The sequence below is a fragment of the Eublepharis macularius genome, chromosome 2 (assembly GCF_028583425.1).
Source record: "Eublepharis macularius isolate TG4126 chromosome 2, MPM_Emac_v1.0, whole genome shotgun sequence".
NCBI classification, from domain to species: Eukaryota; Metazoa; Chordata; class Lepidosauria; order Squamata; family Eublepharidae; genus Eublepharis; species Eublepharis macularius.
In genome coordinates, this window is record NC_072791.1 from 92,353,966 (window position 1) to 92,361,452 (window position 7,487).

Genomic DNA, 7,487 nt, shown 5'->3' on the forward strand with positions numbered 1-7,487 from the left:
AGGGGTCCTCGCCTGGGCCCTCTGTGGCTGGCAAGGGGAGCTGCTGGCGCACGGCAATATTGTGCAGCATGACACAGGCAGCCACGAGCTTGGCGACGGTGAACGGCTGCATGGCCAGGCGGCCGCCCGTGTGATGGAGGCATCTGAAGCGCATTTTCAGCTGACCGAAAGCACGTTCGATCACCATCCTCGTGCGCCGGTGGGCCTGGTTGTAGTTGGCTCTGTCGGCGGGCTCATCCGCAGGGTATGGCGTCAGGAGGTAAGGCAGCAATGGATAGCCACGGTCACCTGCAAGGGGAGACGGAGTTAGGATCTCCCTTCCCATCCCCGTCCCCTCACAGCTCCCCCACCAACTCCTGACCTAGGAGCCAGCCTCTCCCCTCAGGCCATGATGACAGGACCCTGTTCAGGCCGGAGGTGGTGAAGATCTGTGCGTCGTGGATGCTTCCCGGGAACTTGGCAACGAGGTCCGTGAAGATCCCCTGGTGGTCACAGGCTGCCTGGACGTTGATACTGTAGAACCGGTGCCGATTCCTGTAGACCTGCGGCTCCTCTCTGGGAGCGCATATGGCCACATGCGTGCAGTCGACTGCTCCAATCGCATTGGGGAAGCCTGCAAAGGAGGAGAAGCCAGCCCGGATGGGTGCCAACTCTGCCTCCGAGGTGGGAAAGTGGATGTGCTCGCGGATCCGACCAACTAGGGCGTCCAGGAAGGCATGCAGGCAGCGGCTGGCGGATGACTGGGAGACCTCCAAGGCCTCAGCCATGACTCCCTGGAAGGAGCCGGTCGCAAGGTAGCGGAGGGACAGCAGGACCCTCTGGAGGACGGGGATGCCCCGGGGAGCCGCAGCTTGCCCCTGAAGGGCGGGCGCGAGCTCCTCGCACAGAGCCTGTATGGCTGCCCTGTCCAGGCGGAAGTGGTCCAGGCAAGTCATGTCGCCCAGGAGCAGGGATGGCACCCTGGCCTGGAACCGGCGGCGGCGTCTGAGGCGGCGCCGCCTGAGGGCCACTCGGACAAACACGGCTGGCAGGAGGTGGCTGGTCCGGATGGCTGGGAGCCGCGGCGGCAGTGGCGGGCACCAGGCGGGGATGATCAAGGTCCTGCCTGGAAGGAACGCAGGTTGAGTTCCAGCACCCTGAACCCCCCCCCCCACGCACAGCAGCAGGCCTACTGGTCTCAGCGGCCCGTTGCAAGTGGTGCTCAGGAGCAGGTCCTCTGTCCGCTGCATGGGCCGTCCCAGCCACCCTTCCCGGTCCTGCACCCCCTGTGCCCTCCTCCATCTTGCCGAGGGGATGGGTGAGCACATGACTAGGTGGCTGGTTCCCACCACTTATCTCGGGGACCGGACATTCCAGCGGGCACTACCCCCATGTCTGCTGAGAGCACTAGTGGCGGCGGAAGCCAGCGCCAGGCAAACTGGACAGAGGCCGAGAGAGTGCTGCTTTTTGGGCTCGTGGTGGAGAATGCGGAGGTCGCCCTGAGCACGCACAGGGGCGCCTCGTCCCGGTCTCGACGACGGGCATTCTGGCAGATGGCAGCTGACAGGGTCTCGGCTGTGGGCAATGCGCCCCGCACTGCTCACTCGGCAATGAAGCGCTGGAATGATTCTTTCGGGCCCGCGCGCAAACGAGTGCGCCTCCTCATGTCTCAGGGGGTTCCTTATGAGCGGGCCCTTGACAAGGGGCTCCCAGGCCCAGAGGCGGTCATGCGAGCGGTCATCCCGGAGGCGGTGGTGGGCGGCCTGGGCATTGAGGTCCTGCCCGGTTAGTATTTGTGGATTCAGGGAGGCGAGGGGGGGGACGTATGGATCGTGGCACATGTGTGACAGGGCCTCTCCCGTGAGTAGGCACGGCCCCTGAGGGTCCAGACCCAAGCCAGGCGGAGGCAGAGGCAGCGGAGTCTGTGCCCCCCCTGGCAGAGAGCGGGGTCCAGGAACCGGCAGCCCTTCCACCGCCACAGCAAGCCCCTGCTGCCAGCGACGAGGAGCCTCAACCGGGCCCGTCGGGGGGCATGGATCCGGAGCACGGTATGTATCTGTGGCCCTGCTGCTGGTGGGGCCAGGGACCGGCTCGGCCGCCGGCCTCGGCCACACATCCAAGGCCACTCATGGCGCCGACCGGTCTCAAGACGAGGGGCTGCGGCCGCAGTTGGAATGGGTGTGCTTGGCCCGGCTCGGTGGCCTGTGGCAGCCCATGTTGGGCCGCTGCTCTTCCCTCCCTGGGGCCTCTTCCCACCCATGTCTCGCTCCAGCAGGGACCATGCGCCTGGAGATAGGCGGGGAGGTGATTGCCCAGCTGCGCGAGCTGCCACCCTCCCGGAGGACCTCTGCTGCCGGAGCGGCTCTCCTGCAGTCGCTTGGCTTCCCTGTGTCGGTGGAGGGTGAAGGTGGCCCTGGGACTCCGCCGGTTCAGGACACCTCATCGACAGAGCCGCTCGAGGAGCTGTCCCAGCCTGCAGCACCATCCCCTCCAGCCCCCCTGCCCCCGGGTGCCATGGGCCGTGTGCGGGAAGGACCTGGCTCCGCCTCTGAGGGGGAGGGGCCCATGGAGGGGATCCTTCCAGGCGCACGGGCTCGCGGCCCCCGCCCTGCCCAGCGGCTTCCCCCGACACTAGCCGCAATGTGGGCGGCGATCGAGAGGGAGCGGCTAGAGGTGCACGCTGCATGGGAGGAGGCGAACAACCGCGGCCGGGAGTTCATGGCTGCGGTACTGGAAGCGGGGGAAGGGGTCTGTGCCTCTCAAGTCCGTGCCGAAGCCCTGCTCGGGCGGCTCGTCGCCATCCTCGACCCTCCGGCCCCACCCGCTGCAGCAGCTCCACCCGCCCCAGAGGCACCCCTCCCTCGGGCCCAGTTGCGTGCGAGAGGCCGGGCCCGTGGACGGCCAAGGGGGTCCGGCCGCCGGCCTCGCCGGTGACCGCTGCTGCCGCCTTGGGGGTGGGGTGGGGTGTTTTGCTGCACAGACGGCTCTCCTACACGCCTCCCCTTCCTCACGTCTGCTGGGGGAGGTGGGATGATATAATAATAAAGGCTGATTTCTGTGCAATGGGTGTCTGTGTTCTTTGCCTTGGGATGGGGACGAGGGGGCAGGCCCGCTGTGTCTGCCTCTTGGTGGCGGCCTCAGGCCAGCCCTCCCCTTCGGCGCCACTTGGGGGCTGTCCCCTGCTGCCAGAGACTGGCTGCTGCCCTGGATTCCTCATGGCAGGGCGCCTGCCAGTCCCATGCCAACCTCTCTGGACGCGGCCGCCAGGGACTTGGTGCTACATTGGGCAAACGGGGGAAAGGCTTCTCAGACTACGCCCACCCCTCTCCTTCCCGACTGCGAGCCCCGCCCGACACACGAGCCGAGGCAGTCTGCCAGCATGGGCGCGGTTTGCCTGCTGCTCTGGGGCCTGGCCGGGATCGCGTGCTGCCCATAGGCTGCGCCTTTCCTGGCCCCTCCCCCTGACACTTGTCAGGAACAGCGCCCTTTGGCTGCGCCTGGCGGCGGCCGTGGATCAGACCCGCCCACAACACTTTCTGGTTCTCCAAAATTGCATCTCTGCGCCGCTGCGGGCGCCGCTGCGGCCACACTTTGCTGGCACAGGATCCGGCCCGGCGCCGCCGCCACACCACCAGTGCAGCCGCGTCGGCGTTGGGGCCGGCCATAGGATTGCGCTGTTCATTGTTGAACAATGATTATAAAATATTTGCAAAGGTGTTGGCGGAAAGAATTAAAGGATGGATGTCGGAATTCATTGCAGATGAACAAGCAGGATTTTTACCTAATAGACAAATTAAAGACAATCTGAGAACAGTAATAAATGCTATTGAATATTATGATAAGCATTGTGATAAGGAGGTTGGTTTCTTTTTCGTAGACGCAGAAAAAGCATTTGACAATCTGAACTGGGACTTTATGTTCGCCACCATGGAAAAGCTGCAAATGGGAGAAAAGTTCATACAAGCAGTTAAAGGAATTTATAAAGAACCAAAGTGCAGCGATTGTAGTGAATGGCGATTTGACAGAAAAACTGAAAATAAGCAAAGGCACAAGGCAAGGCTGCCCATTGTCTCCATTGCTGTTCATATTGATTTTGGAGATATTGATGATTCAGATACGAGAGGACGACACAATTCGAGGTATAAAGATAAGAGAGTTTACCTACAAGGTCAGAGCATTTGCGGACGACATAATGTTGATTGTAGAGGATCCAATTGACAATATGCCAAAGGTAATAAAGAAGATAAAGGAATTTGGAGATCTGGCTGGGTTTTTTGTAAATAAAAAGAAGTCGAAGATACTATGCAAAAATATGACCAAACAGAAACAACAAGAACTGATGGAATTAACGGACTGCGAGGTAACAAACAAAGTAAAATATTTGGGAATTGAACTAACCACAAAAAATATAGACTTATTTAAGAACAACTATGAGAAATTGTGGATACAAATAGAGAGAGATTTGATAAAGTGGAACAAGTTGAATTTATCATGGCTGGGCAGAATCACGACAATAAAAATGAATGTTCTACCTCGTGTGATGTTTCTGTTACAAACAATTCTGATTATTCGAGACTCTAAACAATTTGAAAAATGGCAAAGAAAAATTTCGAATTTTGTGTGGGCAGGCAAGAAACCACGTGTTAAAATGAAAGTGTTACAGGATGCGAAAGAAAGAGGTGGCTTGCAACTGCCCAACTTAAGACTGTATTATGAAGCAATTTGTTTGACATGGATAAAGGACTGGATAACGTTGAAAAATCGCAAACTTCTGGCATTGGAAGGTTATAAGAAAATATTTGGATGGCATGCATACCTATGGTACGATAAAATAAAAGCGGAATCTCTGTTTCTTCATCACTATATTAGAAGAAGCCTCTTCACAATCTGGAAGAAATATAAGATGTATCTGGAAGATCAAATCCCCTCTTGGGTGGTCCCGTATGAAGTAATAGACCCGAGAATTGTCGAGAACGAACAGCAACGTTTAACTTATAAGGAGATAACACAAATACAATATTCAACATTAAGAATAAAGTCACAAGAAGAATTGTCTCCTTGCTATAGTTGGTTTCAATACAGACAAATAAGGGATCTTTATAAATCGGACTGTTCAAGGGGAGGAATAAGAATGGAAAATACAGAATTGGAAGAAGTAATGCTACAAGAAGGCAAGAAACAAATCTCAAAGATCTATAAGATACTTCTAAAACGGTACACTGAGGATGAAACAGTGAAAGTACAGATGGTGAAGTGGGCAATAAATTTTCATAAAGAAATAGCAATGAAGGCATGGGAGCACTTGTGGAAGAATACAATTAAGATTACAACGTGTACGAATATTAGAGAAAATGTATACAAGATGATATACAGATGGTACCTAACACCAAAGAAAATTGCGCTGGGGAACGCTAATATGTCAGATAAGTGCTGGAAATGTAAAAAGCACGAAGGATCATTATACCACATGTGGTGGACTTGTGAAGTAGCGAAGAAGTACTGGGGAGATATAATAGAAGTAATTAATGAGGTGTTACAAACCCAAATAAATAAGAACCCAGAACTGCTGCTACTAAACTTGGGAATGGAGAATGTTCCAGTGCAAAATAGAACATTGTTATTTTACATGACAGCTGCAGCAAGATTACTGTATGCGCAGAAATGGAAAGTGCAAGAAGTACCTACTGTAGAGGACTGGATTTACAAATTGCTGTACATGGCAGAGATGGATAAAATGACAAGAAAACTTAAAGACCTAGATCCGGGACAGTATTTGGCGGACTGGGCGAAACTGAAACAATTTTTGGGAAAAAAATGGGATGTGAAAGGAGAACTGTGGCAGTTTGAAAACTTTTGAAATAAGACATTTTAAACAGAAGAGAGAAGTGACTTTACCATTAAGAATTTATATCTATTTTAATCTAAGATTGGATTATAATATAGCAGAAGAGGGATGAAATTTAGAACTGATTTTTTAAAGAATAAGATAGGGAGGTTATGATAAGTAATACCTTTATCAGAGTATATGAATAAGGGAATAGTTAAACAAATATACTGATGGGGCATACTATATATACTATTATGTTGGTAGATTAGATTGTATATTATATAATGAATGTGCAGTATGGTGCTGTGTGCGGTGCCACATTGGTGGCAGGGTGCACAATAGGGGTGTTAATACATATTATAATGACAATAGTATATTTGATAGAATATATGTTTAAAAGAAATAGAATATGTTTAAACTAAGACTTTTGTTATATATTATATTATATTATATTATATTATATTATATTATATTATATTATATTATATTATATTATATTATATTATATTATATTATATTATATTATATTATATTATATTATATTATATTATATTATACTGGTCTATATTGAGGGGTATAAGATTTATACTATATTGATAGTATAATTGATAGATGTATATTATACTGATAGAATATTTGTTAGTATAATTGATAGAAGCATGCTATATTGATAGGATATTTGATATATATGATAGAATACCTGGAAAAAAATTAGAATGTGCTTAGACTAAGGGAATTATCAAGTAATAAGAGGGGGTAAGGGTGGGAAAGCTGTTGGAAGTCGATAGAGAGGGGGAAGCTGTTGGAAGTCGATAGAGAGGGGGGAGGAAAAGGGTGGGGGATAGGGTTAATTAGATATTGAGGGAATGTATGTATTGAATTTGAAAAGTATACTCACCAATAAAAATTTTCTAAAAAAAAAAAAAAAGAAACTGAATAACCACACGAAAAGAATGTGAATTTGTATCCTTAAGCAGGGGAAGTTCATCAGCTGGATTCTGCAGGTCTTTGGTTACATAATGCAATAATCTTTTTGCCAAGAGTTCTTGAGAACCAGGTAGAACTCATTTTAACTTTCCTCCTCTGTTCTTGGAAACTAGTTCCTGAGCAGCTGCTACACAAGAAGTAACACATAATGGGTCATCAAGCAGGACAGCTTGCCAAAACCAGTGACTTAAACCACACATCTTCACACAGTCATAATCTTAAAGCAATTTCAAGATTAATAATCAAAACAGTACTGGAATAATTCTAGAACTAATCATAAATGAGACAAACTTGTGCATTAACAAAACTGCTCAGGCTCAGGCATGCAAGCGTACAACAAACCATATATCTCTTCTTAAGTTTTATTTATACTCCCAAATAATTTACTTTCTCTCCCCAGCAATGAGCATAGATAAATTGTTTTTCAGTGGAACTATGTCACAAATGGTGAGTACTCATACTGATCATCCAAAATGGGTGAGAGATTAGGAGATTACCAACTCCAGGGGGAGGAGTTGTGCATAGCAGGACAATTTCTTTCTTCCTTTGCTCTTCAGATATACTGTCCTCTCCTGTTTTGCTCTCAAAGGTAGACATGGGCACGATCGGAATTATGGACTGAAAATTGCCCCGATTTTGGCATTTGCGCCATCGGGACCGGGCTGATCGGTTCCGTGCACGGCTCCCGGTTCAG